Here is a 20,992-nt window from a genome sequence, read left to right as displayed (position 1 = left end):
GACTAGAGTCTGATGGAAAGTTCTGGAACCCTGCCGTTCAAAGTCCCTGAATAACCATCATGTTTATTGAAAGCTGACTTTGTGCCAGTCACACACTTCACCTGCATCACCTCATTTAACCCTCGAAGCAGTCACATGGGGTATGTTACTCTGTCCCCATGTTGTCAGTGAGGAAACAGAGGCAGGGGGTGCTTTGCCTCTTGGCCTGCAAGGCAGGTGGTAGGCTCTGAGCTCCACCCACCCCTCACCCTGTGGCACTGCTCTGGGGCACCTCACACTCTGCCAAGGCCCTGCAGCTACCTCGATGCTCCTTAGCGGTGATCACAGCCGGGACTGCACCAAGAGCAAACCTGGAAGAGAAATCATCAGTCCAGCAGCCGACGCGGCCGTGTCTGCCATGTGAGGCTCAGGTGGGTCATCCCAGGGGGAGCCACCAAATCAGCCCTGTGCATCCTGTTTTGAGCCCTGTGACTTACGCTAAAGAGAGAGTTGTACCTACTTCTTGCTCTGTAAATTCCAGGGTGGGCTTTGGCCAAAAGCAATACAATTCTGACCTAGAAAAGTTAAAAGGACTTTGAAATTCTGAACCTCGAGCCCTGGCCTGATCCCTGGATGAGGGAGGACGAGATGACTGAGGCAGCAGAAAGGAAAAGAAAGAGAAACTTCACAGCAATTCCCTTTCCGCTCACCGCCTCCAGGTTTCCATGAACCTCGCGGTGCCCAGAGCCCTGGCCTGCACTGTGGAGAAGAAGGAAGGTGGGGGAGGCTGGGTGGGGGCATCAAGGAGGGTGCCCAGCTTGGGGCACACAAGGGGCTGCCTCGTCCTTGCTGACCCACCTGCTGCCTCCAGCCCTGGGCATGGCAGCCCGGAGCACGGAGCGGAGGATGGCTGCCAGCCCTGCCAAAGGTTTCCATGAACCTCGCGGTGCCCAGAGCCTTGGCCTGAGAGGCAGGGAAGGAGTGAAGTGGGAGAGGCTGGGCGGGGGTAGGGAGGGTGTCCAGCTCCAGGCACACACAGGGCTGCCTCACCCTTGCTGACGCCCCTGCTGCCTCTAGCCCTGGATGCTGCAGCCCACGGTGCACGAGCTGAGGGGCTGCCAACCCTGCCAAAGCCGTGGTGGTTCTCAGTATTTTGGGGTTCACAGCACTCTGGAATGTTTGGCAACACTGGAAGGTATTCAAAGATCCAATACGAGCCAGGTGCGGTGGCTCTCGCCTGTATTCCCAGCACTTTGAAGCCAAAGCAGGCAGATCACCTGAGACCAAGAGTTCAAGACCAGCCTGGCCAACATGGCGAAATCCCGTCTCTCCTAAAAATTACAAAAAAAATTTAGCCAGGCATGGTGGCGTGCTCCTGTAGTCCCAGCTACTCGGAAGGCTAAGGCAGGAGAATTCCTTGAACCTGGGAGGTAGAGGTTGCAGTGAGCTGAGATTACGAGTGAGACTCCATCTTAAAAAAAAAGATTCTATATGACACAAAACACTCCAGCCACAAGGACATGGCCACGGTGATGGTCCGGGATTGTGCTCACAGCACCATAGCCCCTGCGTGTCCACAGGTCCTCACTATTTCCTTCCTCTGCTCTCTGGGAACCTCCCCACCACCCACCACCCCCACCCCCACCCCCCACCCCCACCCACTACCCCCCACCCCCACCACCACCACCACCCACCACCCCCACCCCCACCCCCACCACCACCACCACTCCCACCCCCACCCCACCCTGTGCCCTCTTCTATATACTCATTGTTCCACGAAAGGGTCTTATATAAAAAGTGGCCCCCAAATGCTGAAGGAGCCGAGAAACCACAAAATAAGGCAGTCAAATCCTTGTCAGACAAATTCAGTTTGTCAGTAAAGGGTGTTTTATTGGCGAACTTACAGACAGAAGCACGGTCTTGAACAGCCGCTAGACAGGCAGACCTCCACACTGCTGCCCCCAAGACCCAAAGTTTATGTTCCATAGGGAAAGGCTAAGTGCTCCAGCAAGACCATGTAAGGCAGCCCTCCAGAACAGCCCAGAGCGCTACGTGCGGCATAGCCTATGATTTGTACGATGACATCAAGATAGACGTGCTCTTACCCCAGGGATAGTAAAAAAAAAAAAGGAATCAGGAGACATTCATGGGACTGGGGCTAATCAGAAATGAACACGGCAGATTCACATCCAAGATAGAATCACTTCTATCTACACACTCAGATACAGAAGTTTCTAGCTGAGGCTCAAAGTTTAGATGGTGCCTCCTACCTCATCCCTATATGAGCTATTTGTTTGTTTGTTTGTTTGTGACAGAGTCTCGCTCTGTCACCCAGGCTGGAGTCCAGTGGCGCTATCTCAGCTCACCTCAACTTCCGCCTCCTGGGTTCAAGTGATTCTCCTGCCTCAGCCTCCCGAGTAGCTGGGACCACGGGCAAGCACCACCACAGTCCGCTAATTTTTGTATTTTTAGTAGAGACAAGGTTTCACCATGTTGGCCAGGCTGGTGTCAAACTCCTGACCTCAGGTGATCTGCCTGCCTCAGCCTCCCATAGTGCTGAGATTACAGGCGTGAGCCACCACGCCCGGCCCCATATGAGTTTGGAGATAGGTTTGTCTCTGGCTGACCACAAAGAGAAAGGAAGTTCAGGAAGAGGAGACCCCAGGGCTGTGTGCAGTCTCTGGCCTAACTTCCCCACTCAGTGCTTTTTTGGACAAGGTGGGAAAGAAGAGCGGGGCCTTGCCTTTATCTGCCCGTCCCGTGGCAGTGCAGGAAGTGGAAGAGAAGGCTCTGTGGGGCCCTGCCCTTCCGTTACCAGGGTCCAGTCAGCACACGGACTCCGCTGAATCAGGTTAGCAGCTCCATGGTGGTGGGGTGGGCATGACTGGAGAGGAGGGGGCAGATCACCACCCCCTGTTGGGCACAGACCTTAGCAATGCTGTCCGAGTCCCATCCGCATCCCCCAACACTCCCTATCCTAGACCAAGCCGCTAGAATAAACACACTCCATTTGAAGGCTTCCCTAAGCCTGCATGCCAGGCAGACAGCCTTCAGCCAAGGGTGGATGAGGACTTGTAGGCACGCACCCCAGCGCCCAGTGCCCAGCCCCACGGGCAGGTGGCTAGGAGGCAAGCTCTGTAACTCTTGGCGTTCCCAGTGGATTCATCCCCCGTCGCCCGCAGGGGGACCCGTTCCCTAATGTGCTCTGAGTGCTGACTCTGAACCTTTCTCACTGTGTGGCCTGCGGTGGGTCTCTCACTTTCTGACTTCGGTTTCCTTCTTGGCAAGGATGCCCACCTGGCTGCTTGCTGGGGAGAGTTGTGAAAACAAATGCCAAGAGCCTAGCGCAGCACCTGGGCATGGGGTGTGCTCCTTCCAGGAGTGTGTGCTAGTGGACGCCAGCTCTTTACCTCCGCCGTCACCGTGTCCTCTTGTTTCAGCAACAACCCTTGATTTAAGGGAGATCCTCCCTCTCCACATTCAGGCTGTGGTTCTGAGTGGGGCTTCACCCCAGGCCCCAGCTAGTCAGGGCGTTACACTAAATTAGCTTAAGGATGATCCTATGGCCCGTAAGATCCAATGGACTGCAGCAGAACACTGGCTGGGGATGATGTGACTGGGGCACGAGATCTTTGCCTCTGAAATTCAACCTCAGGGGACAGAAAGGCTGCCATGGCCATTTGCCACCGCACTGTGTCTAAGGATGAAGCCAAGGCGGCAGAACCACAGCAGTCTCTGGGACAGAGTGAAAGCGAGACCAGGTGACATTGTTTGAGCTCTTGATCAAGCCATGCCTGACGTCCTACTCTGACTTTTCTGTCACCGATGCTAATGCCTCCTGCCTTTGTGTTGAAGCCAGTCTGGTGTGGATTTTCTTCTCACCATCTGCAGCTGAAAGCATTGAGACAAACATTGCTGTGTTGCTGTCATTGTTATTATTATTATCATCATCATTATGTACCTTCAGGCCTCAGCTTCCCCATCTGTGCAGTAAAAGGATTGAGCCTTACAGCATCAAGAATCCAGCTCTGACATGCTGGGATTCTAAGCACCCTGAGAACCTGGCAAGGCTTGGGGCTCTCAGAGTCAGGCGGGGATTTTTCTTGCCGATTCCCCGGGTTCCCTAGGGATGCAGAGACGGCAAACAGTGGGAGGAATATTGACAACAATGAGTCAATCATGGCTGTCGCTTACTTGACTGCTAGGAGATTTAGTTCAGGGAAAACTGTGCCAGGGAGGGAAAAGAGCTTTTTGCTGAGCCCAGGGATTGCTTGAGAACAGGAGGAGGCCCTTGTGGTGACAGTGATGCCCACGGGCTCACAATAATCTCTCTCGGTTTTGTAAAACGCATCCTTATCCACTTGAACATCCCATGGCACTGGGTAGGAAGAAGGACTCAGGAGGAAAGGGCAGCCCAGAGAGGTTAAGTGGCTCACCTGAGGTCACACAGCCGTTACAGGGCTAAGCCAGGGCTTGAACCCATCTCCACGTGCTGGATCTCCAATCTCCCCAGACAGCTCTGTGCCCCTGACTCAAGTGTGGTCCGGTGTGGTGGCTGAGCTGGTGGTGGACTCTTCTGGATGATCACACACGGCTACCTGGATTAAATCCTTCTGCCATCACTATATGACATCCCAGGAGGGGAGGGGAGGGCAAGGGCAGGGGAGTGGCCATTGCAGGCAACAGCAAGGTGGCATTGTGGCCACACAGACCTGTCTGCACCACTCAGGGCTGTGGGACCTGGGGCCAGTGACCTAACCTCACCTGTAAGGCAGACACTAATGAGAGTCCCTATGTCACAGCCTGAGGTGCAGTGTAGGTCAGCTCACAGCTACAGAGCTGCTCAGGGGTGCCAGGCACACAGCGAGTGCCATGTGAGGGTGTCTGAATAACCTATTTGCAGACAGGACATGCTCCAGGATAGATAAGCCCCTCAAGGGTCTCAGCTCTCATCTAAACCTCGGCCCTGACTCAGCGCCCGCAGGCTCTCAGATCATCTGCAGTGTTCACACGGAAAGCAGGCCTCTTTCCTCTTGGCCTTTGTATCTGAGCTCCCCTTGCCCTTCAGTTCTGAGCTCCTTTCTCAGCAGGCTTCATCATTTCAGTCCTCCCAAGCCAGCTTCTCAGTCCACCTCTTTCAGGAAGCCCTCCCTGATTCACACCCCAGTTTGCATCCCTGCCTTCAGCCTCTCTCTCCAGTGCTCATGAGCACTGGAGCCAGGCCCCTAGTCCTGCCTCCACTAGTAACCCGCGCCCTCTGTGTGGATCCAGTGAAGTCGCTTCTTCTCCCAGGACCTAATTTCTTCATCGGACAAGTGGACATGACCATCCTGCCCGAGCAACTCACCGGATTGTGATACAGATCAAACAAGTGCATGGTTGAGTGGGACAATGTGAGAGCCACGTGGAGATGGTGGCTGCTTCAACCCTGTGTGGCTGAGGCTTCTGGCCCTTGGGTCCCAGGGCCAGACGTGCTCCATGGTCAGGAGCTGTGACACCTCGGGCAAGTCACATGGCCTGTAGGAGAAGCAGTCCTCACCTGTGTAATAGGGAAAGTCGCATTATCCACCTCTCCCCGGGCTCTGGGAGTTAGATGGGAGGAAATAAAACACACTTGAGGGGGGAGTCTAGAGAGCTGGTGAGACAGGGAAGGGCACGGGGTAGAGCAGCGTGCGCAAAGCTGAGAAGGAGGGTTTGAGGATTCTGGATGTAACCAGAGCTGCAGGAAGAGCCGCAGCACCAGAGGGAAATTGAAGTCAGGTATGCAGAACCCTGAACGCCAGGATAAGAGACCGGAGGATGGAGCAGGAAATGGGGAACCTGGGGGCTTCCTGCCACATTCAGCCCACACCACCAGTCCTATCCCTCCCTCTAGAGCAGGGGAGGAAAAGCTGAGGTCAAGAGAATTTGCAAATACCAAAGATTTTCATTAAACTTGCCATCTAGCACCCCTGTGTCTGTGCAAACGTCACTTGGCTGTTAAGGTGGTGATCCGTGAGGGTTGGGTGAAATTAAGCACTGTTTTTCTTGGGTTCCCCAATCCCTGCTTCCCAGTGCAAAGCAGCCCCAGTTTCCACCTGCAAAGGCCCGGGGTGGAAGAGAGACCAGGACCCCAGGCTGCCTGCAAGCAGAAAGGAAGACAGCAGCGTGTGTTAGAAACATCTCACCTTGACAACCACCTCCTCCCTGTGCTCCGGGTTCCCCTCCTGCCTCCCACCTCCTTCTTCACTAGGCAACCAGGGCAGTTTTAAAAATAAATTAGATGTATCCCTCCCTGGCTTAAAACCCTCCAGTGGCTTCCCAATGCCCTTGGAATAAAATCCAAACTTCTGTCCCCGGTCCTGTATGGCCCGCTCCCTGTAGGGCTCTCCTCCTGTCCTATCTTTGACCCTCTACCCCAGCCACCCCGCCCTGCGCACTGGCTGGCTCCACTCTCTGGAATGCAGTTCGTCCACTCTCCGCCCAGCGGGCTTCCTGGAATCTGAATTCTCAGCTGAAACACGGGTCGGCCCCCCTGCGCTCTGCCTCCTTCCCCCAGTTCTGCACCTCCCGGCTGGAGCAGCACTCTGGGAGGACAGGGACACTGCCTGTGTATTCAGCTCTGAATATCCGACGCCTGCAACACAGCCTAGTAGGTGTTGGATAAAGATCTAGCCTGTGAGTGAAGGAAGGGCTTAACTAACCCACGCACTAGAGCAACCACATTTTACAGAGAGGTACTTACCGGAGGTCTCAGGACTGGGACTGGCACTGAGACGTTCCTCTTACCACACACTGCTCCTAATCGCACTGTGAAAGCTGGGGGCGAGGTGGTGGGAGTGTCTGGAAAGAGAGGAGGAGCCAAAGGAGAAACACCAGATCTATGTGTTTTTTGTTTTGTTTTGTTTTGCTTGGAGACAGAGTCTTGCTCGGTCACCCAGTCTGGAGTGCAGTGGTGCAATCTCAGCTCACTGCAACCTCTGACTCCCAGGTTCAAGCAATTCTCCTGCTTCATTCAGCCTCCCAAATAGCTGGGGTTACATGTGTACACCACCAAGCCCAGCTAATTTTTCTATTTTGGTAGAGACAGGGTTTCACCATGTTAGCCAGGCTGGTCTTGAATTCCTGACCTCAAGTGATCTGCCCACCTCGACCCCCCAAAGTGCTGGGATTACAGGTGGAGCCACCACGGCCAGCCAACCCCAGATCTATTTATCCCTCCCTAAGCGACAGTTCCCTTGGCCCAGGCTTCTCTGGTGTAAGAGGCGAAGCAAGGGCTGCCAGACAGACGGGGGGGGGGTGCTCGGGAGCTGGCTTGCTAGAACCAAGCCTACAGGCTCTGGAGCCAGATTGATGGGGTTCAAATTCCCCTTCCAGCTACAAGCTGTGCAATCTTGGGCAAGTGATTCAGCCTCTCTGTTGGGTTGAGAGGCAGAGGAACCTGGGGAAGAGTTTCACAAGTAGGAACCTGGTAATATAACTGAGTTTGCAGGGGAAGGGATTGGAAGGAGTCAGGCTGGGTGTGAGAAAGCTAGTTGCCATCTGCAGCAATAGTCCAGACGCCAGCAGGCTCTTACAAAGGGGGTCTGCCGGAGTATCGGCTGAGCCAGAGTCTGTCGGTCCCATCCCGCCTCATCCCAAGCCAGGGTGGCAAAGGTGGAGGTGGATACCGCATGAGTCATGGTGTCCAGGCAGCACTGCAAACTGCCCTCGCCATCCTCCCCACAAAATCAAACGTGTGCTATCAACACGTCCCATCTAGCCACCTCCTCCCTGCAGCCTCCTGATTTCTTCTTGTATTTTGTGCAAAGATCTCTCCCAAAACCCCGTTTTTCAAAACACCAGCTTCGATTCCATTGTGCAAAACTCAGTCTGACCAAAATAATAAACAACAAATGAATTTTATTTTGTAAAAATGACAAACGTATACAGTAAAATATTCAAGCAATAGTAAATAAACATCATCTCAAAAAAGGGTTTTTTATTTGGTGAATCCCAGCCTAGGCACTTCTCTGTGTACATACGTAGAATAGGAGAAATAGATAAGGAAAGATGAAATTATATATATATTTTTTTCTTTTTGAAATGGAGTCTCTCCCTGGCTCTATCTCAGCTCACTGCAACCTCCGCCTCCCAGGTTCAAGTAATTCTCCTGCCTCAGCCTCCCAAGTAGCAGGGATTACAGGCACGTGCCACCATGCCCGGCTAATTTTTTGAATCTTTGGTAGAGACTGGGTTTCACCATATTGGCCAGGCTGGTCTCGAACTCCTGACTTTGTGATCTGCCCACCTCAGCCTCCCAAAGTGCTGGGATTACAGGCGTGAGCCACCGTGCCTGGCCTATACATGCTATTTTTAATGAAAGGGTATTAGGCATAATTTTACTTAATTTACCAGGAGAATTGGAAATTGGGGTAAAAGTAAAATAAATATTAACTTCAGATAAATATTGCTTCACGAGAGATTTTTTTCCTAAAAATACTTTTATAATAAAGGAGAAAACTTATATTAAGATGTCATGGACATGCTTTTTAAAAAAATAACTATATGTTTTGATTTTCAGCTGACTACATTGACCCCCAGTAATGAAAGTTAGGAAGTTAGCACACTGACATTGTTTCGTATAACATTATTATTACCTTGCCAGGGTTTATAACATTCCATGATGCTTAGGAAGCATGAACAAATCTCACAGCAATTTAGGATGGGTTCTTTCTCTTTTCTTTTTTTTTTTTTTTTTTTGAGACAGGGCCTCACTCTGTCACCCAGGCTGGAGTGCCGTGGCACAATCATAGCTTGCTATATCCTCAAATTCCTGGACTCAAGCAATCTTCAGCCTCCCAAGAAGCTAGGACTACAGGCACACACTGCCGCACCTGGATAATTTTTTTTATTTTATTTTTTGTAGAGATGGGGTTTGACTCTGTTGCCCAGCCTGATCTTGAACTCCTGGCTACAGGTGATCCTTCCACCTCAACCTCCCAAAGTGCTGGGATTACAAATGTGTAAGTTACCGCACCCAACAGGGTTCTGCATTTAAATAGGAACAATTCCCAGCCAAAAATATTCCTTCTTCCTTCCTTTCTTTCTTCTTTCCATCCTTCCTTCCTTTCTTTCTTCCTTTTTATTTTGACTTGTAAGCATATCTTTACCTTTCCTTTGTACTTTTTTAATGTCACATTTTTGTTAATAGATTTTTTTTCTGGGAAAACCTGTGAATGTTGTATTTCCTGAGCTCATACTTCAAAATGTCTCCACTGCCTTTTACTTGAAAGTGATACTGGTTGGGTGTAAAAATTGGGAGTTGTCTTTTCTTTCCCTCGGAGCTCTACAGGCATCATTCTGCCATCTTCCAGTGCTGGGAAGGAGATGTTCATATCAACCTAATTTCCCCCTACATTGTGATTTGACTTCTCTACCTTGATGACCGGATGTAGTGACTTTATTTTTGAAGCTCAGTTATTCTATGCAGATTTGCCTTTGAACTGATATTTCTTCAGCAATATTTCCTGGAAGGTTGTGTGTACTTTGGGCCTGCAGACTCATGTCTTTATTTCAAGATTTTTATTTTTAGTGTATCTTTGAGTATTTTTATAACTCTTGTCTCATAGAATGCGTATTCATCAGATAATGTTTGCCTGCCTTATGCCTCTCATCTCTCTAATCTTTGACCAAAACAAAACAAAATTCCTTTCTATTTAGTGCTGTGTGACTTTCTGTAGCTTCTCCACAATATTCCTTGTTATAGTGTAATCATCTTCATTTATTTGTAAGGGCTTCTAATGTGGTTTTAATCTCTTTTGTTCCCCACCTCTCTCACTATCTCTCTGTATCTATGCCTATAAATAGATCTATAAATTTAGATATAGATATATAGATAGACAGATTTAATTTTATGCCTAAGTACAGCCAGCTTGATTTGCATCTCATGCTGTTATTTTATAATCACTTTCTTCAATCCTCATATTTCTCGAGTCTTTTTAAAGAGATATCCTGTCGTCTGAGACTGATTGAGACTCTGAGGAACAATTGCTTTTCCCTGTTTCTTTGGGCAATTCCTCCTGTGGGCTATTTTCTTCATCTGCCTTTGTTTACGTTCCCTGTCTCTCTTTTTGCAGCATCTAGGCATAGTTCCTGTGTTGGTTTCTTTTTAACCCGCTCTGGCTAAGGCCAGCTCTTTGTGGGAGGATAGCGTGGGAAGGGTGGGCAGGATGGCCTCGGGCAGTCTGCAGCTTCCATCTGGATTCTCGGTCTTAGGCTGTCTCTCACCACATCACTTGTTTCCTCTGCCGTGGGAGCAGAGTTCCATGTTTGACATCCCAGCAGTCAGGGTGGCCCCAGCCAAGCCTCTAGGGTTCTGCATCTGGGTCCCAGCGCTGCAAGCCAAGGAGTCTTGGATGAAGTTTCTGGGTCTGGGATGCTTACTCTGGGATGTATCCCATAAAGCTGCGGCTTTCCTATCTTTAAAACATACTAGGGGGTCCACATGGATTGTCAGTTTCCTCTGTGTTCTGGTCTAGATTTCGCAGTATTTGGAAGAAAGGCTCCAGAGTTTGTGGTTTGGAGCTGTGGTAATTTCTGGTTTCCATAAAAATTAAGGAAAAACATTTCCCCTGTATTCGGATTTTTGTTGTATTGTCTTTGGTTGATTTTGAGAGAGGAGTGGAGTTTAAGCATTCAATGCCACCATTTTTACCTGGAAATTAAATGATTTCTCATCCACAGCTCTTTTAATCCTAACACGAGCCCTGGGAAGTGAGCAAGACAGTGTCACCCTGGGCAGCATGATAGCAGGGCTGACAACTAGAAGACCCAGGGCCTGAGCATGGAGCAAATAGCAGGGCTGACAACTAGAAGACCCAGGGCCTGAGCATGGAGCAAATAGCAGGGCTGACAACTAGAAGACCCAGGGCCTGAGCATGGAGCAAGGCTGCATGGTTGCCTTAGGCAAGAGCAGGAGTCCTCACAGGCACCCTGCTCTGCCGCAGGGAAAAATCCTGATACATCAGCCAAAATCCTCTCATACTTTGGGTTTGGGTATATTTCAGACTTGTGTGACAAGTACGTAGCACTCACACTGCTGCCTCTGTGGGTACCACGCAATGGCAGACATCACTAATCAATCACAGTATGCCTACTTATCCCCCTGCATCTTTTCAAGACTACATTACAGGAAGACATTACCAGCTAACTGACATTGGCAACTGAAACACAACCTATGTGCCACTCCAGTATCAGAGATTCTTCAGCTACATCAAGCATTGACAGAGGTTGAATTTTAGTTCTGTGATTACTACCAGAATGATTCAGGCAAGTCGTCTTCTCCAAGCCTCAACTTTCCTATTTGTAAAATGGGAATTATGTCATCGCATAAAGTTATTGGAGGGAATACATGAGAAAATGAATATGAGTCATGACTACATAAACACTACTTCAAAACCCAGGCACTTAAAGCAATAAACCCGGCCCAGGCACAGTGGCTCACGCCTGTAATCCCAGCACTTTGGGAGGCCAAGGCAGGTGGGTCACCTGAGGACAGGAGTTCTAGAGCAGCCTGGCCAACATGGCGAAAACTGTCTACTAAAAATATAAAAATAAGCTACGTCTGGTAGCACGTGCCTGTAGTCCCAGCTACTCAGGAGGCCAAAGAAGGAGAATCACTTGAACTCAAGAAGCAGAGGTTGCAGTGAGCTGAGATCATACGACTGCACTCCAACCTGGGTGACAGAAGACTCTGTCTCAAAAATAATAATAATAATAAACCTTATTTAGCTCATGAGTCTATAGCACAGCAGGAGGTTTCTTTTGCTCTGGACAGACTCAGCTCTTAGCTGGACTTTCTCTGTGGTCAATGGGCAGGTCAACTGGAGCTGACTGGTCTCAGATGACCTTACTCAAATGGAAGGGTGGTTAGTTGGCTTTCTTCTGGGGCAATGGGGTGATAAGGCCCTGGGGTCTCTTATCCTCCAGCAGGCTAGCCCAGGCTTGTTTCCATGGCAGCAGTAGAATTCCAAGAGACTGGATGGAAGAATGCAAGGCCTCATGGAGTCCAGGCTCTGAACTGACACTCTGTCATTTCCATCCCATGCTATTGTGCAAAGCAAGTCACAGGCTGACCCAGGTACAAGGAGTGGAGAAAGAGACTCTACCATGAGATGGGAAGGGCTGCAAAGTCACATTGTGAAGGGTTTGATTCCAGGGAGTAGTGATATCTTCGTCCATTTTGTGTTACTATAACAGAATACCTGAGAATAAGTAATTTATAAAGAAAATGGTTTATTTGGCTCATGATTCTGCTGGCTGAAAAGTCCAAGATTGGGCAGCTGCATCCGGTAAGGGCCTCAGGCTGATTCAACTCATGGTGGATATTGGAAGAGGAACGGGCATGTTCAAAGAGAGGAGATGGCAAGAGAGGAAACAGGGAGAGGCTGAGGAACCCAGACTCTTTCTAACACTGCCACATTGGGGATCAAATTTCAACATGAGTTTTAGCGAGGACAAACTATATTCAAACCATAGCATTCCACCTCTGCCCCCCGAAAACTTATGTCTTTGACACATGCAAAATATGATCATTCCTGATCCCAAAAGTCCTAAAGTCTTAACTTGTTTTAGCACCAACTTAAAAGCTCAAAGTCTCTTGCCTGAGACTCAAAGCAAGCTCCTTCCTGCAATCAGCCTGTAAGGTCAAAAATAAGTTATTTACTTCGAGATACAATGGTGACACAGGCACTGGGTAAACATTTCCATTCCAAAAAAGAAAAAATTGGCCAAAAGAAAGGAGCAAAAGGCCTCACACAAGTCTGAAAACCAGCAGAGCAGATACAAATCTTAAAGTGCTGAAATCATCTCCCTTGACGCCATGTCCTGTATCCTGGGCACATTCGTGTGAGAGGTGGGCTCCCAAGGCCTCTACAGCCCCACCCCTATGGCTTTTCTGGGTGCAGCCTATGTGGCTGCTCTCATGAGCTGGAGTTGAGTGCCTGTGGCTTTTCCAGGCTCAGGGCACAAGCTGCCAGTGGCTCTACCATGCTGAGGTCTGGAGGGTAGTGGTCCTGGTCCCACAGCTCCACTAGTCAGAGCCTGGGTGGGGACTGTGTGTGAGGGCTCTAACCTCATGTTTCCCCTTGACACTGCCTGAGTAGAGGCTTTCTGTAGAGGCTCTCTGCAGGGTCTCTGCCCTGTAGCAGGTTTCTGCCTGAGCACCTAGGCCAAGACATCCCCTGAAATCTAGGTGGAAGCACCCATGCCTCCATCACTCCTGCATTCTGCATGCCTGCAAAATTAGTACCATGTGGTTATGGACACCACCAAGGCTTACTGTAAGGCCGGGAGCTCGGACACGCCCACCCCTCTCCTTGACTAGAAACTACATCACCACCCCACACCCAGCACCAAGCCCCACACTCAGCACCTAGCTCCGCCACGTAACTTTCCCCGCCCACTTCTGCACTCAGCACTCAAATCTGCACTCAACACTAGGCTCTGCACTCAACACCTAGCCTGCTGTTGGAAAAACCCTGCCAAAATTTAAAAGAAGCCCCGCCAAAACCTGCCCAATAGCATTTTGCCCCGTCCAGGTTCCCCCTCCCCCTGGGCGGCCCGCTCACCGGAAATCCCGCCTACCTGCCAATAACAACTTGTCACGTCCACGTCCGGTTTCCCCGCAGCCAATCCGAACGCCTCCACTCCCTATAAAACCCCATGTCTGAGAGGCGTTCCGGCGACTTCTCTGGCCCAGACCACAGAACCTCGCCCGGGGGCGTAATAAATTTGTATTTAATCTACTTATGCTGGTCTCAGTTTCCTCACTTTAAACTCGGCTATAACCCTTACACTTACCACTTGGGATCTCCGGAAGTGTGACAGGAGTTGCACCTGGGCTGTTTGAGCCGTGGCTGCTGCAGCCAGAGCAACCAAGATATGGGGCAGCACAGGGTAGCAGTGCCCTGGGCCCGTCCCCAGAAACCAGTCTGCTTTTTTAAGCCTCTGGGCCTGTGATGGAGGGCATGGCCTTGAAGATCTTTCAAATGCCTTTGGGACCTTTTCCGCATTGTTCTGGCTGCTAGCTCGAGGCTCCCTTTTAGCCTTGCTTATCTAGTTAGCAAAGGGTCTCTTGACTACACCCTTGGATTCCTTCTGAAAACGCTTTCATTCTTTACCACGTGGCCAGGCTGCAAAGTTTCCAAATCTTTTCACTCTGCTTCCCTTTTCCCTAGCAGTTCACCATGAGCAGTTAGACATAACCACACAGCTGCCTGAATGTTTTGCGGCTTAGAAATTTCTTCTGCCAAATATTCATCACTCTTAAATATGTCCTTCCAAGGCCCTAGAGCATGGACACAATGCATCCAAGTTCTTTGTTACAAGGTAATAAGGGTGACCTTTACTCCAATTTCCAATAAGATACGCCCCATTCCCATCTGAAACTTCACCAGTATGGCCTTTACTGTCCATATTTTTTTCAACATTTTGGCCACAACCACTTAACCAGTCTTTAAGACGTTCCAGCTCATCTTCTAAGCCTCTGCCAACATCACTCTTAATGCTCCATTCCCAGCAATACGGTCTTTTTCCAGCCTATTCCTCTTCCAACCTCTGCTCATTACCCATTTCCAAAGCTGCTTCTACATTTTCAGGTACCTGTAGAGCAACGCCTGGTGCCAACAGTCCATTTTCTACTGCCATGACAGAATCCCTGAGGCTGTGTAATCTATAAAGAAAAGAAATTCATTTGGCTCACAATTCTGGTGGCTGAAAATTCCAAGACTGGACAATTGCATATGCTCAGGGCCTCCTTTCTGCTTCTACTTATGGCAGAAAGAGGAAGGGGAGCCAGCATGTACAAAGAAATCACATGGCAGGCCATGCAAGGTGGCTCACACCTGTAATCCCAGCACTTCGGGAGGCTGAGGTGGCTGGATCACCTGAGGTCAGGAGTTCGAGACCAGCCTGACCAATGTGGTGAAACGCCAACTCTGCTAAAAATGCAAAATTAGCCTGGCGTGGTGGCACACACCTGTAATCCTAGCTACTTGAGAGGCTGAGGTAGGAGGATCACTTGAACCCGGGAGATGGAGGTGGCAGTGAGCCGATATCGCACCACTACCCTCCAGTCTGGGTGACAAAGTGAGATTCCATCTTAAAAATAAATAAATAAATGACATCACATGGTAAAGAGGAAGCAAGAGAGAGAAACTGAGGAAGCCAGATTATTTTTAACAACTTGCTCCCCAAAAAGGGAGAACTCACTCACCCAGGTGGGTGAGAATTAATCTATTCGTTAGGGATGCACCCCCATAACCCAACTAACTCCTGCTAGGCCCCACACTGCCACACTGGGGACCAAATTTCAACATGAGTTTTGAGGGTGGGAAACAAAATACATGCAAACCACAGCAGTGGGAGAATTGTGGCCACTTTTGCAGCGAGTCTAACATAGTATTTCACACTAGGGGCCATGATTGAAACTCAGTAGTAGGTTTCTGAAAATTTTTTTAATCCCAAATTGCCTACTTTTTCTCTCGGTTGATGAAGACTGAGTATGCAAATAGGTTTCGTCTTGTGGGTTAACTCCAAGTTGAGACTGTGAAATCCACACTCATTAGGAATGGTACTGAAGCCAGTTGACACTGTCTGCCCTGGGTATGCAATGGGAGGAGGCAGTAAGTGCATTGCTGGGAAGGAGAGGGCAGTAAGGTCAGAGCTTAGAAGAGCCAGGTTCTGCTCCCTCACACACTCCCTGCTGTTTCTGGTGGACCTCAGACGTACAGGGGATGGAGGATCTTGCATTTTCTAACAACCTGATGACAGTCTAGTGGCCCACATTTTTTCACCAAAGCTGGTGGGGATTAGAATTAACTGGTGCACTGTGAAGGTCACTGAACATAGCATTGAAGTCCTAGGTCCCCATGGACCAGCTGTGTGACCTTGGACAAATCTCTTAGTTCCTGGGAATGGCGAGGGGGCGGGGGTGGAAGGAAAGAGGTGATGGAATAGGAATGCCGTCCAACCTTGAAAGTGGAGTTAGTCCACCTGAACTCCGAGGTACACAATGAAATAATTTTTTGAAGAGAGGCTGCCACCAACACACATCACCTGACACACCCCATCCCAACTTTCTCCTACCCCTCCGAGTTTCCTAAGCAAATCCTGGAAGGTCGCTGTCCCCATGGAATTAATGGGCCTGGACTTGCCTCCTAATTTAATGCAAATCCCAGGCTGCCTTATTGTGCTGGAGTTTCTGTTCATTTCCACTTTCTTGGTGACACAGTCCCCCCTCGTTTCCAGTAGAGTTTCTAATCCCTGCAATTTCCATGGTGCTAGTAATTATGGAAAAAGTCTGAAGCACAGAAATTCTGCATCCTGTCTATGAGATTACACACTTTAGTGGAGTTTATTAAATTTACTTACAGTTACTGAGGAGATAAAACTCACTGTACAACTCCAGGGGGCAAAGCAAGGACTGGTTCATAGAATTCACCAGGAGGCAGGTTGGAATTCAAAGGGAGGAAGCATTTTCTGACAGAGCTGCTCAGTGTGGAGTGAGCCATCCCAAGAGACTGGAGTGAAGCTGGCAGGGCCCAGGCCTGGGGTGGTCAGTGTGGGCGCCAATGAAGTACAAGGGCTTTGTGTCAGACCTGGGTTCATTTCCTCACTGCTCACTTCCCTGGGGATTCAGGCAAGGGAGCTCACTTTTGTAAGCCTTCGGTCCCCCTTGGGTAAGATGGTGACGGCCGTGCTGGCTCACCCCACCCCTAACCATGCAGGAGTCTGAACCCCGATCAGAGGGGGTCAATACACCTCTAATAGGTGGTTCCTCCCTGCCTGGTCCTGGAGTCTGCAGGGGGGTGTCCACATTCTCCCAGGGGTAATCGCCATCCTCCAGCATCAGCCTTATGGGTAATAAAGCGGGTTTAATTCTATTCGATATGCCCTTGACCCTGTCAATTGGACTGAGGAAAAGAAACCAGTGCCTTTATTGAGCCCACAGACCTCAATGTTATTACCACAAGGGCTGAAAGCTCAGCCAACATCTAACCTATGTTCAGAGGAGGGAAGTCCAAGTCCATGGCAAGATGTGGGGAGAAGGATGGACATGCTGCACCAATCCCTGCTGTTGGCCTGGGGGCCAGGCGTCGGCAGGCTGACCAACCACACAACTGAGTATGTGAGTTTGAGGACCGGGATCAGCAGATAAGAAGGGTGGGGGGCAAATGTGAAGCTGGAGGGGTGGGACGGGGGCCTGGATATAGTAGGAGCACAACTTTAGCATCACTGAGACCTAAGCGACGTCCTGGCCTTCCCCTTACCAGCCACGCAGCCATGAGCACATCATGTGGCCTTCCTAAACTCCACTTTCCTTGATTGGAAAATAGGGACAACAGAGTCTAGGGAGTAGAAAATAAGGCGGTGCCTGCAAAGCCCAGAGCCCAAAACACTGCAACAGCTCCATAAACGTTGGCTGCTGCCTTTATTCATTACTGAGTGGACATCAATAGTCACCTACCATGGCAATTTGACAAAGTCCTCTCTGACCTCTTGTCCTATACGTTTATAGAGCTGTCTTCTGCCTCTTTTCTAAGGCTCTTTACCCTTGCTCTGTGTCTACCTCCACCTCCAGGACATCTGCTCCAACACGGCAGGGAGTGGGAGGCCCTTCTTCTCCACTGTCTTGCCCCAGTTCCCAGCACAGTGCCTGGCACATAGCAGGTGCTCAATAAAGATTGCTGAATGAATTTTGCTGCCATACAGCGTTAAGGGCCATGGCAGGGATATGCACAGAGGGCTGTGGGGTCCCAGTGCAGGTGAGAGGCAGAGTGTGGAGCACAAGAGTCATGGAACATTCTACAAGCTGAATTGTATCCCCCACAAAATGCATATATTGAAGTCCTAACTCCCAGTACCTCATAATGTAACTGTATTTGAAGATAAGTTCCTTAAAGAAGTAATTAAGTTAAAATGAGGTCTTTAGGGTACACAGGAAACTCTTGCTTATAAGAAGAAGAAATTTAAACAGACACACAGCACAGAGGAAACACCAAATGAGGACACAGCAAGAAGGCAGCCATCTGCAAGTCAAGGAGAAAGACCTCAGAAGACACCAAATCTGCTGACACCTTGATCTTGGACTTCCAGCTTCCAGAACTATGAGAAAATACATTTCTATGTATAAGCTGCCCAGCTTGCAGTATTTTGTTATGGAAACCCAAGTTTATTAATACAAAGGGCTTCCTGGAGGGGTGCCTCTGAGCTCAATCTTCAAAATGAGACAGAGAGAAGTGAGTCCAGGCAGAGGTAACAGCAAGACCATGTGTATCAAAACCAGCTGGGCAGCTGGAGGCTCAAGTCAGGGGGTGACAGGAGAAGAGATCAGAGATCAGCAGAAGCCCCGTGGTAAACAGCCTCAAAGGCCAGGCCTGAAAGATTTTAGCCTGAGATTCGTGAGCTATTTTTTTCCTGAACCTAATCACTTGATGTGTATTAACTCATTGAATCCTACAAGAACCCTGGGGATGTTCATTATCATCTCCATTAACAGTTGTGGAAACTGAGGCAGAGAGAGTTTAGGGAAATTACCAAAGGCCACACAGCCCAAGCGATGGAAGAGGGATTCGAACTGGAGGCTCAGGGTCTGAAATCCAGGTTCCTAGCTACTACACTGTTCTTCAGCAATGAAGGGATGAAGTCAGATTTTATTTTAGAAAGAGTCCTCTCATGACAGCTGTCTTGGTCCATTTGTATTACTATAATAGAATACCTGGGAGTGGGTCAATTTATAAAGCAAAAAGCTTTATTCGGCTTGTGATTCTAGTGGCTGGAAAGTCCAAGAGCATGGCACTGGCATCTGCTCAGCTTCTGGTGCGGGCCAAGTGCTGTGTCAAGACACGGTGGAGAAATGGAAGGGCACACGCAAAGAAAGAGCAAACATGAGGAGGAATCTCACTTTATAACAACTCACTCTCACAGCAACTAATTCAGTCCTGTGATAGTGAGAACTCACTCCCACAAGACAGCATTAATCTATTCACGAAGGATCTGCTCCCATGACACAGGCACCTCCAATTAGGCCCCCCTTACAACACCAGCACAATGGCAATCAGACTTCAGCATGAGTTTCAGAGGGGACAAGCCTTATTCAAACCACAACACCCGTCCAGAAAGTCGATTTGGAACATAAAACTTGGGCCTGCTGATAGGTTTAGAAGCAGGTGACCATAGTCCAGTGAAGAATGAAGCAGCAGCCTTGACCACATCTACCAGGTCAGGCCTAGTGGCAGAACATTTGTGTGGCAACCTCTCTTGATTCAGATATCAATGTGTCAAATCCCCGTATTGACCTTAGATCAAAACGACTGGGGAAAGCAGTGTAGGAAGCCCCCAGGCAAGTGATCAGGGGCAGATACTTCCAGAGGACAAATGTGCTTCTCTGGAGTGCTGTTGATGAAGACTCAGATTTAGGGAAAATGCTAGAAAAGGCCTACGTCACAAAGAATTGACATCGGGAGACAAGCAGTATGAGCAGGAGTCGTAGAGACCCTCAGAAGCAAGGACCCATGGAACCCAAAGACCATGGGACCAGGCAAGACAGAAGAAAACAGAAACCATCGTACATGCAACACCTCAATGGAGGGGTTTTCACTGGTTGCCTAGTGAGGAAACTTTGAAAATTTGTATAAAGACTTCATTCCGTCATTCATGTATATTTATTTAGCAGTTCCTATGTGCTTTTTGTTATGTATTGGTGCCTCAGTGGTGCACAAAACAGACAAGGTCCCTGTCCACAGGGAAATTACATTCTCATAGCACTCTGTATCAGTCAGGATTATTAATTTTGGCCACTGCTATAAACAGACCCCCAAATCTCAATGGCTTAACACAATAAATATTTCTTTCTTCAGTGTCTGGCAGCTATGCTGTCTGGAACAGGCAGTCCCCTGGGTCACCTATGCATGGGAAGAGAGGGATGGAGGAGTCACATTAGCGCTTGGCCACCTCTGCCTGGAAATGACACAGACACACTGATATGGTTTGAATGCCTTGTTCCCTCCAAATTTTATGTTGAAATGTGACCTCCAATGTCAAAAGTGGGTCTAGTGGGAGGTGTTTGGGTCATGGGATCAGATCATGAACTGCTTGCTGCTGTCCTTTCAGTAATGAGTGAGTTCTCACTCTATGAGTTCACAGATCTGGTTGTTTAAAAGAGGCTGGCACCTCCTCCCTCTCTTTCTCACTCCCTCTCTCACCATGTGACATGTGGGCTCCCCTTCTGCCATAATTGTAAAGCCCTCACCAGAAGCAGATGTCAGCAGTATGCTTTGTGTACAGCCTGCAGAACTGTGAGCCAAATAAACCTGTTTTCTTTATAAGTTTCCCAGCCTCAGGTATTCCTTTACAGCAATGCAAATGGACTAACACACACATATTGCTTCTGCTCACAGTCCATTAGTCAGAGCTAGTCACATGGTATGAACATAAGTGCAAAAGAGGATGGGAACTGCAGGGCAGCATGTGGACTATATGGCAAATAATGACTTGGCCACAGGCTCCATCAAATATCATTCAAAGTTGTATTTAATTAGTCTACAATTTCCTGTATGGTGAATTGTCAACTGTCCTCTTCTCACAGGTTGACTCCATCTTTCTGAAGAAGTCATTCAGTCAATGTCTAAAGCCTTGAGTCCAGGAACTCCTATAGGTCACGTGATGTGAAGCCAAATGGAAGGGGGATGGTCCCTCAGGGCCACAGCCAGGATTCTGGAGCCCAGAAAGGGTCCAGCCAGAAAGACAATCCCTTAAAGAATTTCACCTCAAAAGAATTAACTATTGCTCTGGGTGACAGATAACTTGAATACTACCTTTATCCTGGATATGACAGGAACGGAAAAGAGAAACAAGATTGGGGTGAGAGCCGGCGTCTCCAAGCAGAGCCTCATTAGTGGGAAGAGGCAGGTGTTAGCTCTGCGTGAGGTGTTTGATGAGTGACTGAGTGGTCAGGCTCAGAGTCTGCATTAAATGTGACAGCAAGCAAACA

At 49.2% G+C, this 20,992-nt stretch overlaps 1 long non-coding RNA gene across 2 annotated transcripts; it reads right to left on the bottom strand.

Moving 5' to 3' along the window:
- Positions 1-1,843: 1,843 nt before the first annotated feature.
- LOC105708649 (uncharacterized) lies at positions 1,844-6,761 on the bottom strand. Of its 2 annotated transcripts, none has more exons than XR_010337785.1 (5): positions 6,704-6,761; positions 5,919-6,100; positions 5,327-5,518; positions 4,416-4,601; positions 1,844-3,870 (listed from the first exon to the last, which is right to left on the bottom strand). It is a non-coding gene; the product is annotated as an uncharacterized LOC105708649 (long non-coding RNA). The 2 variants fall into 2 exon arrangements; XR_010337784.1 differs by having other exon boundaries at positions 4,416-4,577.
- Between the last annotated feature and the right edge of the window lie 14,231 nt (positions 6,762-20,992).

The sequence above is a fragment of the Aotus nancymaae genome, unplaced genomic scaffold (genome assembly GCF_030222135.1).
Source record: "Aotus nancymaae isolate 86718 unplaced genomic scaffold, 86718_ANA_hifiasm-v0.15.2.pri h1tg000053l, whole genome shotgun sequence".
In the NCBI taxonomy this organism is placed as follows: domain Eukaryota; kingdom Metazoa; phylum Chordata; class Mammalia; order Primates; family Aotidae; genus Aotus; species Aotus nancymaae.
The sequence above is the reverse complement of the archived record's forward strand: the minus strand, read 5'-3'. Positions and strand labels throughout refer to the sequence as shown.